An 18,414-nucleotide genomic window follows, 5' to 3' on the forward strand; every position below is an offset into this window, starting at 1 on the left:
AATACCAAACCCCAAGGAATTGGTCCTGGAATGTATCTCCATGGCCTTGAAAGAAAATTTCTTTCAATACAACCAGACCTTGTATTTACAGACCCATGGAACGAGCATGGGTAGTACTTTTGCTCCAAGTCTGGCTGGTTTGTATGTTCACCACCTGGAACAGCACAGAATCCTACATACAGACATTCCATACCACTCCCAGATCAATACCTGGAAAAGGTATATAGACGACATTTTCATCATTTGGGATGGGGATTTGGACAGTGCTTCCAATTTTGTGACGTGGCTCAACAACCAAAACAGATATCTAAAGTTCACGAGCACTGTCTCCAGCTCGTCTATGATTTTCCTGGATCTAAATATATACACAGAGGATGGTAGGCTGAAAAGTACAACCCACTTTAAACCCACCTCCAGAAACTGCTTATTACGGTACGACAGCTTCCATCCCAGACACCTTAGGGAGAATCTACCGTATGGACAATTCCTGCGTCTCAGAAGAAATTGCACTGAAATGAACCAATTCAACAAACAGGCCAAAGATCTGAAAACTAAACTAATACAAAGACAATACCCCGTCAGAACCATCGACAGGGCCATGAAGCGGGCCAGGAACAATCACAGGGACGCACTCCTTGAAGACAATCCAAAAGACAAAGGATTGATCAAAAGACCAATATGTGTCACGACCTACACAACCATGTCTAACGAGGTATCAAAAGTGATAAACAAACACTGGAGGATACTGAACTGCGGGAACTTGGATTTCGAAAAACCAATGTATGCACATCGCAGGGGCAGAAATATCAAAGACATACTGGTACATACAAGACCCCGTCAGAATCCAACTGGCAGACAGACCACCATTGGAGTCCAAGGACACTTCCCTTGTGGAGACTGCAGTAGTTGCCATCTAACTCAAAAAAGCAAGGTCTTAACTTTCAGAAACGGTACATCATGGGAGCAACGACAATTTACCAATTGCAACACGAGAAATGTTGTCTACATGATAACATGCCCATGTGGCCTAGAGTATATAGGCATGACCACCAGACCTGTGAAAGTGAGAATAGGAGAACATAAGAGCAACATACGCTGCAAAAAAACAACCACTAAGATGGCGTCTCACTTCCTGGAACACCAACATTGTGTCAATGATCTACGTTGGACCATAATTGAACGTTTGCAATCCGAAACTGGCCTGTTCCAAAAAGAACAACGATGGGTTTTCCGTTTGGGCACCCACACTGAAGGCTTAAATGATGACATTCCATGGAGCCATCTGTCTGGTACAAACTAGAAAACCTGAAGGGTATGCAACTATTTTGGCTGTAATTCTTTTTTGAGGAACACGTGTTCCCTGTGGGGTGTGCTAATGTCTGGGTTGTGCTAATGTCTGGGTTGTCTTTGTTTCCAAGCTATGGTGAACACTCACTGATCCATCCCATGGGCTGTCCTAAGTACCGCATCACAAGCTCTCCAATAACCCACTTCTACCTGATTATCATTGTATTGAGGTGTACCTAAGGTACTTAAACTGACTCTTCCTCATTTATTCTCAACTACTATCAAAATCGCTATGTACTTAGAGCATAAACCATCAGAATAGTGTGATCAACTATAGCGCATTTCGCATAAACTACACTATCTACACACGCATGCGTCCAAAGTAGCGACTGGCGGTCATGTCAACGAACGATGCACATGCGCCCAGCAGGCTCAATAGTCACTACTGGATCCAACATGCTCAGAGTGACACATGTTACTCTGGGAATAGGTCCATGATTATGATAGGCGCACGGGCGGACGCTCCTTATTTGGACTGCGCCTCACATCCGTTAATCAACGAATTAGAAAGCGATCAATCAGCACCTGGAGGCCCATATATAACAGGGCCCTGAACGCTAGCCATTACCAGCGGAGCAGCGTAGGGTGGTAGAAGGAGGCCGATTCTGGCGGATTTTGTGAGTATTCTGTAGACAAACGATTAGAGACCAACAAAGCACAACCCAAACAGTGAGTAAAGGATATTGAAACCAACTCTTTACCCACACAGATTACGAATCCACTTACCCACCCTGACGTTCTGGATATGCTCATGAGGCAGGACAAAACAGTCATAATGAGTATGTTTCACAGAACTAATACAAACTACAGTGTGTTATCTATGTTGTGTGTTATGTCTGTCTTTATTTTTACAGGTTTATTTAACCGTTTGGGGCTCCAGGTGACTGCACCTGTCTGAGCCAGCCCCTCGTGGCAACCAAATTGACTCGCCTTTTCTTTTTCTTTCTAGGACATGCAACTGCATGAACCAAAAACCGCTGTAGGCACACTATAGCCTCATTCCTTCACTGTAAATAGTTTCACTTTTCTTTTTACTTTAAGAGAATTTTTTTTTTCCATAAAAATACGTGAGTAGGGTTGGGAAGTTGTGCCCCCGTCCTGAAGAAGGAACACCAGTTCCGAAACATGTCGACGCACACCAGAGGTAGTGTCCATAATAAAGACAACTGACCTCACTTTGCACTTCTTTTTAACAGCACCAGCTAGGGGTCTCGAATAAAGTTTTTTCATAGAACCCACTAGCCAGGTACTTTATAATTTTTCACCACACTCTTCACTCACATCCTTCAATACCCCATCACTTGCACTCTACACACACCACACATAGTCAACCTTGACAGTGCTCCCGCGTAGTCGCTGGTCGCAGCACGCCGCATCCCTTTAGCGGGATGCGAAGACCCCGATGATGAAGCATGACACCAAGGGGCCTGTTGGTGTGTGAGGGGTATTTTTCACAACACTGAGTGTCCCCCATTCCTGAGGTGTGGACTCTGAGTAGGATTCTTCTTGTTTAATTATCAGTGCCCGTGGAGTGAGAATCCTATCTCTATACTCTACCTCCCCCCATTGTTATCATTCTTTCTGAGTCTCAGCCTTCTTGTTCCTTCATGCAGGCTTCCCCTTTGTGGATCACTTTCCAGCTCTGACTTCCTGTGTGATCCTGGGCAGTGCTGTACTCCTTTTTTAGGTCTCGCCTAGTGATGCAGCACATGCGTTGCTCGCTTTTGCGAGACCTATTGTTGTCGGTTTTGTGTCCGAAGGGAGACAGGAGATGTGCACTCCCAGACAGCAGATTGTGCACGCGCACGTCGTCTTGCAGCGTCTCTTCCTTCTTGTTATTTATTGTACTGGGCTTTTGGAGACGCTTCTTCTGTCTCAGCCGGTACTCCTGTGCACTTCCACCATGTCACTACTAGAGGGAGGGGAGACCTTGTGATTCAGACAAACCTGTGCTGGCCTCTTGACTGCAAGCACATGTACTCTTCCTCTCCTCTACCTGGGCAGTGACCTGCAGCCGTCTCATCTACTGGCTTGCAGTCCCGCCCACACGACAGATCCTGGCCTCTGCTGCACGATCAGCCGCATCACCTCTGTGCTGCCGGTTCTCTACTTCTCCGGCTCACCTCGCCGGCCTGGCCTTGCACACGCCAATGCAGACAGCAGCGTTGACCCTCATTGTAAACCACCTGACACCGACAGTACAGCAATCCTTGAGTTACAAACAGCAGAACTATCCCTCGCTCACCGAATTCTCCTCTTATTCAGTGCAGACAGCAGCGCTGTCTCTCGTCATCTACAACAGAGCCACCAACCGCCTGACACGGACAGCAGAGCAATCCTTCTTCAGTTACAGACAGCAGAGCTATCCCTCACCATGTTGCTCTGTCCTTGGGCAGGCATGTACCTCTCTGCCTTATTATTTGCAGGCCAACAACCCTGCTGTGTCTGTCAGTGTATCTGTCAACATGATCCATCTGCCCCAGACCTTCCAGAAGCGACCTTTACACAGTGGGAAACCCACATTTGCTCGAGAAGGGAGACCCAGGACAGGACCACAAGCTAGAGACACAGGTAGCGACAGGATACCAAGCTGGAGACGCAGGTACAGGGAGTGACCGGTAGAGACAGGATTTCAAGCTGGAGACAGAGGTACAGGGAGAGACAAAAATACTGGGTATGTGTGATGTTAGATTACTGAGCTATTACTTACCTGAACAAATCCTTTCAGACCCTTACACCTCAGCGTTCTGAACGCTTCACTAACTCCTATGAAAGCACCGGTGTACCTCATACAGCACAAGGCCTACTAAGACCCTATGCAGATACACTGACGCAGGTAAGGTGAAAGGTCACAGGAAGACTTCCCCACAGATTACCCCAAACTCCTCACCTTCATACACATTTGGCCATTAGGTCACAATGACCCCCGCCCTTTCTTAATGAAACTACAGGAAAGCCCAACAAACAGCATAACACCACTTTCACTTTATTGCGCATGGTCTGTATACAGACAGCCCCAGGTATAACCCTCCATGAGGAAACACACAGCCGCAGAAAGATATGTTTGCAAGAAAGTAAGCTAAAAGGCCATGATGTGTGCCAATCAAACATGCATTTGCAATGCAATAGGTCTTGCATTTACACACTTTTAAGCTAATGGCTTTGCAAATGACAATGCGTTTTATTTATGTTTCAAAAACTAAATCATAAATGAAAGGCATTGTCATTTACAATGCCAATAGCTCAAACTCGCGTAAATGTGCGACCTGCTGCATTGCAAATGCGTGTTCTGCTTCATTTTCTACCCAGTCACCAGTCTTTGCCCAAGTCCCCGACTGTGTCCCAGACAGTCCCTGACAGTACCGACAGTCCCGCAACTACGTTCTGTCCTGTGTCATTTGTCAACAAATAAAACTGTGTACTGTCACACGCCCGCCACTTGCGCAGCTATACATATCGAACCATGCATTTGGTTGTATATATCTTGATCACTGCGGCCCTTTGTCGGCAGACACTGCCTATAAATACATCTTAGTTGCATTGGATAGGTGCACGAGATTCCTTTGGGTTTGTCCACAACATAGTGCTGATGCTCGAAATGTCATAAGAGACTTGTTTGTCGGGACATTTTCATGCGGCACAATTTATTCGGGTCAAGGTCCAGCGTTTTCCTCTAAGGCTTACAAGGATGCAAGGATTTAATTGGGTACTACTGCAATTTTCGTCGCCATACAGGCCTGAGGGCAATTCAGTAGTGGAGCGAATGAACTGTGACTTAAAGCAGTCTTTGACTACTAGAGTTTTAGGTGCTGGTCGAGGTTGGCTGCATCACTTGTATGGAGACCAACATGCACTAAATAATCTCCCAAGATGATATCTGGTTGGACGGACCGGATACGAAATGCTCTTTGGCATTGAAATATTTGTAAGAAATAGTCAAGCGGAAACCGCTTGCCCTCTACGCACTGTTGCGATTTCAACCCAAAAAGGTTGGACAATTTCAACACACTTTTTTTGAAAGACACATGAAAACTCATAAATCTTTTTGTTTGCAAATATAAATTTTTTTACTTGTGTTTCAAATTCAAAAAACATGAAATTCACTTGTGAATCAGTAAATACCACAGATTCATGGATTTTTGATAATGAATATACAAATCAATGTTCATTTCACATCATGAACAATACAGATTTCTTGTCCGCGCTTTTAGCCATGCCCAATGCATTTCGGGCTTGTAAAGCCCTTCCTCAGGGGCAGAGACCTGCAAGGAAAAAATACAAAACTAAGTAACATGAATTTCATCTGGCTCTCTAGGTACAGAGTATATAGAATGTCACTGTATTGAATACATAAATTAACAGTTACACAAGATTATCCAAAGTCTGTATGTCCTACAAAAATCACTAAACCAACATAATCAATAAATAGTTGCACACTCACTTATGTTTGTAAAAGGCGTTTTTTTGAGACGGTGTGACCTCGTGAAACGCGAAGAAAGTGGGAATTGTGTACAGTCGTGCCTGGAAAAACAAGCGCTCTAATTACAAGATTATTGAAACGAAGATACAGGATTGGCAATCGCATTTAAGCCAGAGATGACACTTACTGCTATAAACCACGGCGTGATACGGTTATGACAGCTGACGGAATCGGTAAGGTGCAAACATACCCTTGCATCTGATCGGGTCTTTAAAGATTGCCTGGGTGTAACCTGGAAAGACGTAACAGTCTAGTCTCAGTGCACAAATAGTTCATAAATTTGGTAAGACTTAAACTGACCGACTTGTGCATTTCACTGGTTAACTTACGTGAATGCGTTATATCCCTGCTAACCGGCTAACACTTCCTTGATACGGCGTGATGCGTAAAGGTTCACGTTTCACTCTAACTGACCACATGTAGCGCTGGAAACAAAAACACGAACGGCTAATATTAATACTGCTGCGTTCTATCCTAACTGATTGTGCTACACGATCCCATATGGTGCAAGTACCTGATATAATCCTGAAGGGGTTTGATACACGAAATTCTCTCTCCTTCTCAACCGGTCACAGAGTCCGGTGTTTGGCCGGAAACGAGCACCACTCTAGCGACGCCTGTCTGTATTTTATGACGCGTGTGTTTATGGTCCTGGAAAACGGACTTCGAAACCGAAGTAGATACGAAAGACGGCTAGTAGGCGCCATGTTACTGTGTTGTAGTGACTAAAAGTAGTGCGCTTTGAGAAATGCAACATTGTGACATTGTAAATACAAAAAAATAAAAATCGAGAAAGTACTATATTTGGTAAGGTCATGAAACAAACAAAGAAAATGTACGATGAATAAACTGTATAAACAATCCTCCAGCGTGTTCAAATGTGCAATTATCAAAGAAAGCAAGTTAGATCGACTCGATCATTGATCCCTTTGGGATCTTGAGTCTGCAGTTTTTTTATCCAGAAAATCTCTCTTTGTAACAGAGTTTTTGTGAGGGTTTTGCCCTTAGCATCAAAGAATATGGCAGATTGTTTATCAAATTTTTGGAATGAAAACTGTCATATGACAAAGCTGTATTTCTGTCAGTGGTCTTGTGATAAACCTCAGTATCAATGGTGTTGTCTCCTATTTTTACCTGTGTTCACTGCAACAATGTAATTGTCACTAAAACAGTCAAGCACCCACATACGGGGGAAACTATTCCCACCAGAATCAACGCAGATTGCAACACCATGAACGTCATATACGCCATCAAATGTCCCTGCGGACTATTATATGTGGGGAAAACTGAGAGAAAAACCAAGACTCGTATATCCGAGCATAAAAGTACAATACGAAACAAGAACACCAAAAGCAGTTTAGCTGTACATTGGGAAAAAAACAGGCACACCATAGCTCAATTGAAGTTCCAGATTCTAGAAGTGGTTGCCCCATCTCCTGGCAAAACCCTCACAAAAACTCTGTTACAAAGAGAGATTTTCTGGATAAAAAAACTGCAGACTCAAGATCCCAAAGGGATCAATGATCGAGTCGATCTAACTTGCTTTCTTTGATAATTGCACATTTGAACACGCTGGAGGATTGTTTATACAGTTTATTCATCGTACATTTTCTTTGTTTGTTTCATGACCTTACCAAATATAGTACTTTCTCGATTTTTATTTTTTTGTATTTACAATGTCACAATGTTGCATTTCTCAAAGCGCACTACTTTTAGTCACTACAACACAGTAACATGGCGCCTACTAGCCGTCTTTCGTATCTACTTCGGTTTCGAAGTCCGTTTTCCATGACCATAAACACACGCGTCATAAAATACAGACAGGCGTCGCTAGAGTGGTGCTCGTTTCCGGCCAAACACCGGACTCTGTGACCGGTTGAGAAGGAGAGAGAATTTCGTGTATCAAACCCCTTCAGGATTATATCAGGTACTTGCACCATATGGGATCGTGTAGCACAATCAGTTAGGATAGAACGCAGCAGTATTAATATTAGCCGTTCGTGTTTTTGTTTCCAGCGCTACATGTGGTCAGTTAGAGTGAAACGTGAACCTTTACGCATCACGCCGTATCAAGGAAGTGTTAGCCGGTTAGCAGGGATATAACGCATTCACGTAAGTTAACCAGTGAAATGCACAAGTCGGTCAGTTTAAGTCTTACCAAATTTATGAACTATTTGTGCACTGAGACTAGACTGTTACGTCTTTCCAGGTTACACCCAGGCAATCTTTAAAGACCCGATCAGATGCAAGGGTATGTTTGCACCTTACCGATTCCGTCAGCTGTCATAACCGTATCACGCCGTGGTTTATAGCAGTAAGTGTCATCTCTGGCTTAAATGCGATTGCCAATCCTGTATCTTCGTTTCAATAATCTTGTAATTAGAGCGCTTGTTTTTCCAGGCACGACTGTACACAATTCCCACTTTCTTCGCGTTTCACGAGGTCACACCGTCTCAAAAAAACGCCTTTTACAAACATAAGTGAGTGTGCAACTATTTATTGATTATGTTGGTTTAGTGATTTTTGTAGGACATACAGACTTTGGATAATCTTGTGTAACTGTTAATTTATGTATTCAATACAGTGACATTCTATATACTCTGTACCTAGAGAGCCAGATGAAATTCATGTTACTTAGTTTTGTATTTTTTCCTTGCAGGTCTCTTCCCCTGAGGAAGGGCTTTACAAGCCCGAAATGCATTGGGCATGGCTAAAAGCGCGGACAAGAAATCTGTATTGTTCATGATGTGAAATGAACATTGATTTGTATATTCATTATCAAAAATCCATGAATCTGTGGTATTTACTGATTCACAAGTGAATTTCATGTTTTTTGAATTTGAAACACAAGTAAAAAAATTTATATTTGCAAACAAAAAGATTTATGAGTTTTCATGTGTCTTTCAAAAAAAGTGTGTTGAAATTGTCCAACCTTTTTGGGTTGAAATCGCAACAGTGCGTAGAGGGCAAGCGGTTTCCGCTTGATTATTTCTTATGTTTATATACCGGCACACATTGGACAGTGTGTCTCCCTTCTCAGCACGCGTGATTAATTAATATCATTATTTGTACAAAGAAATGTCTACTATGTAAACTGTTAGGAGTGCCTCTCTCATCACTAATTATTGAAATATTTGTGCCTGACCTTGATGGTGTAGACGTTGCGGTGTCTGTCGCGACGATTGACTATTGTACCATGTTACAGGATCTACAAAAGACACAAGATTCTCTTGCAACAACTCAGTTGCCCTCATTCAAAGTGCTGATTCTTGTCACAGGCTGGCTTCCAAAAGTGGGTGACCTGGTCTAGGAAAAGACAGAGAATACAAAATAATATGGTCCCTCCTACTGTGCACCAGTTCCAGCTCTTGGACTGAAAGATACTCTTACAGTAGTTTTTCCTCTGCTGCATGGACGCAAGGAGAACCGATACATTTATATTGAACATGTCAAACTACACCAGTTGGCCATTACTAAATAATGCGCCTAGGATCACCCCAAAAAGAGATGTTTCCTTACTACACTGTCATTCAAACCGAATCCTGTACGGGAAGTGGAGACAGCTATTGATATGTTGCCAGTTGTGTCCTCAACTTCGACTGCTGCTCATCCAGATTATGCCTTGCCCCAACTGGAGCCCTCAGAGGCTGTTCCTGATGCTGCACCACAGTCGTCCTTTAATCCTGATCAACCCCCGATTTTCCACCTGTGTTTGAGTGGTTATTATATGGACAGAGACATCTTTTCTTCTTCGATTTCCATGGTGGAGGATCCCCGCCAAGCAGAATTTGCATTATCTTTTTTTGGTTTCGAAAAGTGTATTTGGTGCCTCCTTGGACTTTCGTTTGGATGGCACTTACAATGATTTTTCTCTTTATGTGGATTGGCTTTGTGACTGTCTTTTCTTTTTAGGTTTCGCCTGGCCGTAGCACTGCGAAGCAGTGCTCTGCCCAGGCGAAAACTTTTGTTTACCGTATGGGGGACTTGAATCCCTGGAGGAAATGCCTCAGTGTGATTGAGCTAGTATGCTCCTATCTATGCAGAAAGCAAATTATTCATGCATGTGTGCCTGCACGGTCCCGAGTTGTGTGTATTGGTGTGTGTGCGCAATCTGGCGCTGTTTGACATAGTGTCTTTTTGTTTTCTCGTTAGGAAGAAGAATTATTCCTCTCCCTCCAGTGGACATCTAAGTATTCCATGTCCTGGTATATATGTAACTTTGTCAGTACATGTGTATATTCTTCACTCTTACACTCTACTAACAGTTGCAGTAGCCAATTTTGTTTATCGGTCCTGAAGAAAGCCGGGCTAGATGCCCGTATGGCTGAAACATGTCGACCATGATCATACTGTACAACGCTAGTGGGTAGTCTTACTACCCAGCGTGTTTTTTAACTCTTGACACTAGGACTTCTGTTTAAACGCTCTCTGAAGTCCGGGTAGCCAATTTTAATATCACTATTTGAGCACTGCACTTTTTTCATTAACATCACTTGGAGATACAAATCATGCTCAGTACTTCTGACATCCATTCCCGCACTGGCATTATAGAGGCGGATTCAGTATGGCATGATATATAGTTCCCACATGACGCTAACTCCACCAAATGGGTGGTCTGATGGGAATTATTTCAGCCTTCCTACACTAATGCCTGAAACATTTTACAGCCCATGTTTCACGCACCCATCACCGGTACCGCACTGGTACTGATGTAGGCACACACTTTTCTCCGACTTGATCTGCTCCTTTGTGTGTTATGTATCTTGATTAGGGGAGCGAGCAGACAGGTCTTAAAACTTTCCCCTTGACCCTCCACATACCGTTTGTTTTTAAGTATCTAGTGCAACTGTTCAGTTGCGGGTCTATTGAATCAGGATGTAAACACAGTTTAGTTTACATCTCCTAGCTCACCCAACTCAATTGTGTGTGGGGCCCTTTTGTCTACCGTCACCAACACCCTAGAACAACAACTTCCTTATAGATAATATCTCTAATAATACACACCTCCCGCTGGAGTGTTTTTAAGTTGATTCACCACACTAAGTGCTTTAATCACAGTCCTTATCCATCATCTCGTTATCACCCACTATGGTTTAGCATCGAATGGGTGTTTACTCATCAGTGTGTTTTTGCCCAGTGACAATATCCCCTTTCCTGCATTAGGGCAGTGTCACATATTGACACCAGTCTGGACAAGTTTTTTCAGGCTTACTTTGAGGAGTGTTGTCTCCCTCATGGGCTTGGAACCGCTCATTTCCCTCTTAAATACCAGCGAATATATTCATTTTAATTCTCCTATCCCGCGAGGAAATAGACGGTGATATACACGTCTCTGGGGATTCACGAGCATCGAGGACTGCGCATGCGCAGGAGAGTCATGTACACGCACTCTCCACGCATGCGCGAGGAAACAGCGGTCCTCTCTCGCGGCTCTTCCGCGATTCTGCTGGAACTCGTCATTGAGCGAGGATCCCGTTAAACGCGTGCATGGTAGCTATATGAAGAGGATGGGCGTTTTTCCTACCACCTCCACTTCCGTTCGGGTCCAGAGCCGGGGTACCGACGGTTAGGTGAGTTTTGTAGCGCCTACACGCCGTTTTTTTCGGCGTTCTCACTCGCAGTTGGAACTATGCTGAAAGGGTATCTAAACTAAAGGGAGCCTACCTGCCCCCCTACCCTTTTTACAACTGCGCATTTTTTGGAGGGGCGATATTATCTATTCATCATGATTCACTGAGCAGCTCACATTGATGTAGGGTCCCTGACACCTAGATATGAGAGTGGAGTAGGACACCATTCAATTACCTCTACACCTTGGTTGCCAAATGGCCACGGGTGGTAAACAAGTGTTCTCTGGTTTTTGTTGTAGGAGAGCTAGGATAGTAGTTGCTTGATAAGTTTCTCCTAAACCACGAATCACTACACAACCGCTTTTTGTGAGTAAGTCACTTGGTAGCACTTATCAATACCTAGATGTTAATTTTACAAGAGTTGAACATCGCATGACGTGTGACTTAGGCGCACTTTGTAAATTTGAGAGGGTGTTGTTGGTGGTTTTGACAATGGGGCAACTATCACACGTCCGTTGGGTTTTAAGTGTAGAACCATTGGTTTAGGCACAGTAAAGTTATGTGCTTACTGTGTCTTTCATTTTTTACACTACAGAGCGGGGCCTCATTCCCCCGAGCGGTTGCCGGGTGAGGTGAGGTCTTCACCCACACAAAGCTGGGTGAGTATCACCTGGAGGAAATGCCTCAGTGTGATTGAGCTAGTATGCTCCTATCTATGCAGAATGCAAATTATTCATGCATGTGTGCCTGCACGGTCCCGAGTTGTGTGTATTGGTGTGTGTGTGCAATCTGGCGCTGTTTGACATAGTGTCTTTTTGTTTTCTCGTTAGGAAGAAGAATTATTCCTCTCCCTCCAGTGGACATCTAAGTATTCCATGTCCTGGTATATATGTAACTTTGTCAGTACATGTGTATATTCTTCACTCTTACACTCTACAAACAGTTGCAGTAGCCAATTTTGTTTATCGGTCCTGAAGAAAGCCGGGCTAGATGCCCGTATGGCTGAAACATGTCGACCATGATCATACTGTACAACGCTAGTGGGTAGTCTTACTACCCAGCGTGTTTTTTAACTCTTGACACTAGGACTTCTGTTTAAACGCTCTCTGAAGTCCGGGTAGCCAATTTTAATATCACTATTTGAGCACTGCACTTTTTTCATTAACATCACTTGGAGATACAAATCATGCTCAGTACTTCTGACATCCATTCCCGCAAGGGCATTATAGAGGCGGATTCAGTATGGCATGATATATAGTTCCCACATGACGCTAACTCCACCAAATGGGTGGTCTGATGGGAATTATTTCAGCCTTCCTACACTAATGCCTGAAACATTTTACAGCCCATGTTTCACGCACCCATCACCGGTACCGCACTGGTACTGATGTAGGCACACACTTTTCTCCGACTTGATCTGCTCCTTTGTGTGTTATGTATCTTGATTAGGGGAGTGAGCAGACAGGTCTTAAAACTTTCCCCTTGACCCTCCACATACCGTTTGTTTTTAAGGACTTGAATCCGCCCCTTCTTCCATTGGCTAGCTCCATAAATGGAGGCTAGCCATTGGAAGAGAGTGGCTGTCAATCATTCTTTCCCCGTCGGAATGCGATTCGGGGGCGTTTCTCAGTCTTTTTTTAAGTCCCGCCCTCTCCTCTTTCCATTGGCTGGAATTTTACCTTCCTGCCAATGGGAAGGGGAGAGGGCGAAAAACACGCCCACAATGAGTTATTGTGCCGTTGTTGTGCCTTCTTTATCCCCCGCCCTCCCTCCCGTTGTCCGTGCCTTCGCCGTTGTGGGGCAGAATTGAGTGCTTGTTTGTTTTTAGGTTTCGCCTGGGGCCGGAGCACTAGCTCCGCCCAGGAGAAATCTTATGCCAAACACGCCCCTGAATCGCCTCGCCATCGCCTCGCCTTCCTGCTCATCCGGCCCCTTTGTGCACGTCATCCTGGCCAAACACGCCCCCGAATCGCCTCGCCTTCCTGCTCATCCGGCCCCTTTGTGCACGTCATTCTGGCCAAACACGCCCCCGAATTGCCTCGCCTTCCTGCTCATCCGGCCCCTTTGTGCACGTCATTCTGGCCAAACACGCCCCCAGAATCGCCTCGCCTTCCTGCACCGGCTGATGCGTGATTTGTGAGATCCTCGGCAGTACCAGTAGGGCAGTCCGTTCTGTATAGTCCTCAGTGAACTCCTTATATTAGGTAAGTGCTAATACCTCTTTGCTGCCCGCCCCCTCCCGCTGTCCGTGTGCCCTCCCGCCCCCCTCCCGCTGTCCGTGTGCCCGCCCGCCCCCCTTCCGCTGTCCGTGTGCCCGCCCGTCCCCCCTCCTGCTATCAGTGTATCTCCCGCTATCTCACGATTTGTGAAAACCTAGGTTAGTTAGATCCTACGATACCTCTTGCCTGCCCGCCCCCTCCCGCTATCCGTGTGCCCGCCCGTCCCCCCTCCCGCTATCAGTGTGCCCGCCCGCCCTCCCGCTATCTCACGATTTGTTAGTTAGATCCTACGATATACAATGTGTCTTGTCCAATGTCCCCACAATGTGACGCAAAGCTTAAAACATTGGCCCTCCTCACCCGTGCACCATTGGACTTGCAGCTCATAAAATGTGTTTAGAATCACCCTTGCAAAGTGGGAAGCAAGAATTAACACAATTACTCTGTGCCACACCTGCATGATGGCAACTGCAGCTCAGCAAAAGTGTTTTGTGCTACATCGTCTCAATAGGAATGGAGCTCACAATAAATCTTTTTTGTCCTCCTGGAGCAATAAGGGCTACAACTTAAGAAACGTCTTCTGGGCCTCCCCTGGTTTAAGCTCAACTAAAGTGTCCAGAAGTGACCAGTGCCACCTTTGTCCAAGCGAAAGAAACTACATGATTTCATTGAGACCAGAGGACTATGGTCGGCCTCCAAAACCACGCCTTAATGTTCCCGATGACACAGAAATTGGATCATTGCAGATCTCTGCACCTTCGAAGCCCCCCCTTTGGATGTGTCTTCCATTGCATCTTGGCCACGAGCCAACCAGCAGATGATCTGAAAACAACTGATGACCCACTTCTTCTGCAAACTTTAGCTATCAAAGACTTGTTCCTAGTCCCCCCCCCTCCTTTTCCTTGTCTATCTAGTGCTCTGCCGAGCCCATTGGTCATTTCAGCACATTACAAAAACTATACATAAAGTATTCCAAACTAAACTCTTCAGATTTGATAGTTTATTCAGGTGTGTTGACTCTGTGCATCCAGGAGTAGGCATTGGCCTCAGAATGAGCAGCATCACAACCCTAAGGGGAGTGGCACGTCATAGCTGTGTGACGAAGGTGAAACAGAGGACTGCTTTCGCAAAGGTGCAGCTTCATGTTATAGCTCTACAAACGGTCGCAAAAGAGCGTGAGGCAACCTCAGAACATTACACAGTTGTAATAAAACCAACCTAACTACACCTGCTCGCAGGATGGGCTGAAGCATAACTATGGGCCCTGGTTTGTAAAAGTGCCCGCCCGTCCCCCCTCCCGCTATTAGTGTGCCCGCCCCCCTCCCGCTATCTCACGATTTGTGAAAACATAGGTTAGTTAGATCCTACGATACCTCTTGCCTGCCCGCCCCCCTCCCGCTGTCCGTGCGCCCGCCCGCCCTCCCTCCCGCTGTCCGTGTGCCCGCCCGTCCCCCCTCCTGCTATCAGTGTGCCCGCCCCCCCTCCCGCTATCTCGCGATTTGTTAGTTGGATCCTACGATATGTTTAAAAAGTGTTAGGAAGCCTTCTCTTTCAGTATCATTTCCAAGAACAAAATACCTCTTTCTCTGTGATGTAATGTCAGAAATAGGCAGTCTATTTCATCCTGAGCACTTTAGTCATTCATAGTAACTGCCTCATATCATCATATTATATACTTATTTTTTTAGATAATTATATGTTTTGTTACATGTATTACTTTTTCCACTGTTTGCTCCAAGTTGTCCCTGTGCACAGTCCTCTGCCACCCATTGGGAGCTGTCCATGTTTAGAAAACTGCAATTTAATGAATGAATTGGTATCACAGACTATGAGGTAGTCTGCACGCTCACAAAGACACCATTTCCAAAAAACCCAAGATTATCACCATCTTTTTGACAAAAAGCACAATATACCTAATTCCACTTTATTTGCCCAACCCTATTAATTACTGAATCAATAACCTAAGATTCGGGCATATTGCTTAAATTTGCATTTTATTTTATAAACAATCACTGCTATACTATTCGTCTGAGGTTGTATCAGTCCTCTGTGGCATTTTAAGCATTCTTTCATTCAAAGGCACTATCCGGTGTCTTTAGACCTCCTTGCAGCCAAGTCTCAATGAGGATTTCTCCATGCTCCTGTTTTTTCCATCCTAGATAATCCCTGTTTCCACACTGAAGCTTTTCAGGATTACTAACACAAAGGGGATTATCTTCAACATGATATCACTTTACCACGGCGGCTACATGCAACGTGGAGCCGAGTAAAAGGAACGTACTGTGTGAGCAGTTTAAGCCCATGTCTGTCTGTTTCACTTCCTGTCGAGCAGTCTAGAATACCCTGTGATGAGCCATCAGGCCCAGTACCGTATAGTGGGGCACCTCCTTTAATCCTATATCCAAGGAAGTGATGTGGTAGAACTGATTTTCCCAAATGCGAAGATGTCTGTCTCCCGAGGTGGTACAGAAGCAAGTGCTGTGCTATTATGGACACTTTCTAAAGCTTTAGCCTAGTGACTTCAGCACCAGTTGGTGGGGAATCTATTGAAGTGTATCTTTCATAACACTGCTTACACTCCTCTTTTGGGAGATATTTTTAAAGCGCGAACTCGACCCGAAGGTATCAAAGCGCTTTACATGAGCACTAGCTGCTTTACAGACGGTGCAGAGTGCTAGGGACTGCAGAGTGACTGCAGAGTGACTGCAGAGTGACTGCAGAGTGACTGCAGAGTGACTGCAGAGTGACTGCAGAGTGACTGCAGAGTGACTGCAGAGTGACTGCAGAGTGACTGCAGAGTGACTGCAGAGTGACTGCAGAGTGCTAGGGAGTGCAGAGTGACTGCAGAGTGCTAGGGAGTGCAGAGTGACTGCAGAGTGCTGGGAGTGCAGAGTGACTGCAGAGTGACTGCAGAGTGACTGCAGAGTGACTGCAGAGTGACTGCAGAGTGACTGCAGAGTGACTGCAAAGTGACTGCAAAGTGACTGCAGAGTGACTGCAGAGTGACTGCAAAGTGACTGCAGAGTGACTAGGGAGTGCAGAGTGACTGCAAAGTGACTGCAGAGTGACTAGGGAGTACTAGGGAGTGCTAGGGAGGGCAGAGTGCAGAGTGCTAGAGAGTGCAGAGTGCTAGGGAGTGCAGAGTGACTAGGGAGTGCTATGGAGTGCTAGGGACTGCAGAGATTGAGCTAATGGCAATGTAAATGACAATGCCATTTATTTATCTGTTTTCAAATCCAACACATAAATACAAATTTTGTAATTTACAATGCCAATAGGTCTAACTTTTCCAAAGGCGAAACCATTGCATTGTAAATGCTTGTTTTTCTTTTGATGAATGGTCATTATTTATCTGAACGGTCTGCTGTCCATTTAGTAGATGGAGTTCATGCCCCTCATACTTCATTGTATATAATGAACTGAGATTGAACTCCCGTTATCATTCCTGCTTTTCCCGCGGTTGAAGGCATTATATGGGACAAGGTAGCTTATGAAATTTATGGTCCAACTGAGACCATCAGGATGCCATACTTCTTTCGCGTTTCCCTGAGTGATGTAATCACACCCAGAATGCATTCTGATGACTGGGATGTTAATGCTGTTCATTCACTGTTTTCAGATCTTAAGTATTATACTGCTTTCGAAACTGAGGATTTGTATTTAAATTCTGCAAATTACGCTGATTTATTCTGTTCTTCACATGATGGTCATCATTTTTTGCATAAATCAAACACTAATAGAAATTGTGTTAATTATACCCAATTGGAGAATTGTCCAGCACCATTTCAGAGAAGTTCCCAAACACAGAAAAATAAGTTTGTTCATTTGTCAGGCTTCAGTCTGTCTGACCCTAGGTCTTACTTTTACAATTGTAATGCACCAGCCGGCATGAAGTTCATGCTGACTCAAACTAAGTTGATTTATTCTTCCAAATTCATAGCTGATCTGGCAATAAAAGGTCATGATTTCTGGAAGGACCAGGTGGAATTAAAATCTATCTGGGGCACACTAGATTGACATGTGCAGGGTACTGAATCCTTGCATCTGGCATGTTTGATACCGTCTCAGTTGATCTTTCTTTATCAATCTGTTCGCTGCTTATGAAACTTGGCAGCAATACACAGATTATATTCTTGAAATCTTAAATTCAGTGGTGCAGAATGGTTCCCTTAAGACCTCCACAATGGATCCATTAGTCTGGTTGATTTGGCCCCTACATACTAACAGCTGTCCAAAACGATTTTTGGATGATTGTATTGTATTTACACTCAGTAGACCTGACCCTCACTTCCCTCAATCACAATCGGTGACTACTTATTCTGTAGGTAAATTGTATCATCCGTCATTGAGATGAGAGGAGAGGAGTTAGCCTAGAACGGTCTACATCAAATCTGGGGAACCAGATTTGAGTCTCTGCAGTGATGCTGAACATCTTGCGATTCTGGGCCAATCACGTAATCTCCCCATGCCTAACAAAAAATGAATGTGTCCTCGTGTAATGCAGCTGGTGCTATGTAAAGCGATCTGATACCTGCGGGTAAAGTTTGCGCTATATAAAACTTAATAAAAAGAAAAATTGACATTGTACAATCTGATGTTTCTGTTTTGTATCATGGTTGGACTTTTTAAACGCTAAAAAGTGGTAAAGTTCCATGGGATTATTTTAATAAAACTGCCCTGTTTTTGCCTTTCAACCTTACAGATTAACAGAAACTAATGTCTAAGAAGGATTCTACCTACACTATGTTGCACATTGAGAAATTAGAACAGTTGCCGTCTTCTATAGTGGAGACTGATT

At 44.5% G+C, this 18,414-nt stretch overlaps 1 protein-coding gene across 1 annotated transcript in view; it reads left to right on the forward strand.

Annotated features, from left to right (window-relative positions):
- LOC147732881 (protein mono-ADP-ribosyltransferase PARP14-like) overlaps nucleotides 1–18,414 on the forward strand; it is a 1,341,877-nt gene that overhangs the window by 21,779 nt on the left and 1,301,684 nt on the right. The window lies entirely within an intron of this gene.

Source organism: Lissotriton vulgaris, chromosome 2_1 (assembly GCF_964263255.1).
Source record: "Lissotriton vulgaris chromosome 2_1, aLisVul1.2, whole genome shotgun sequence".
Classification (NCBI taxonomy): Eukaryota; Metazoa; Chordata; class Amphibia; order Caudata; family Salamandridae; genus Lissotriton; species Lissotriton vulgaris.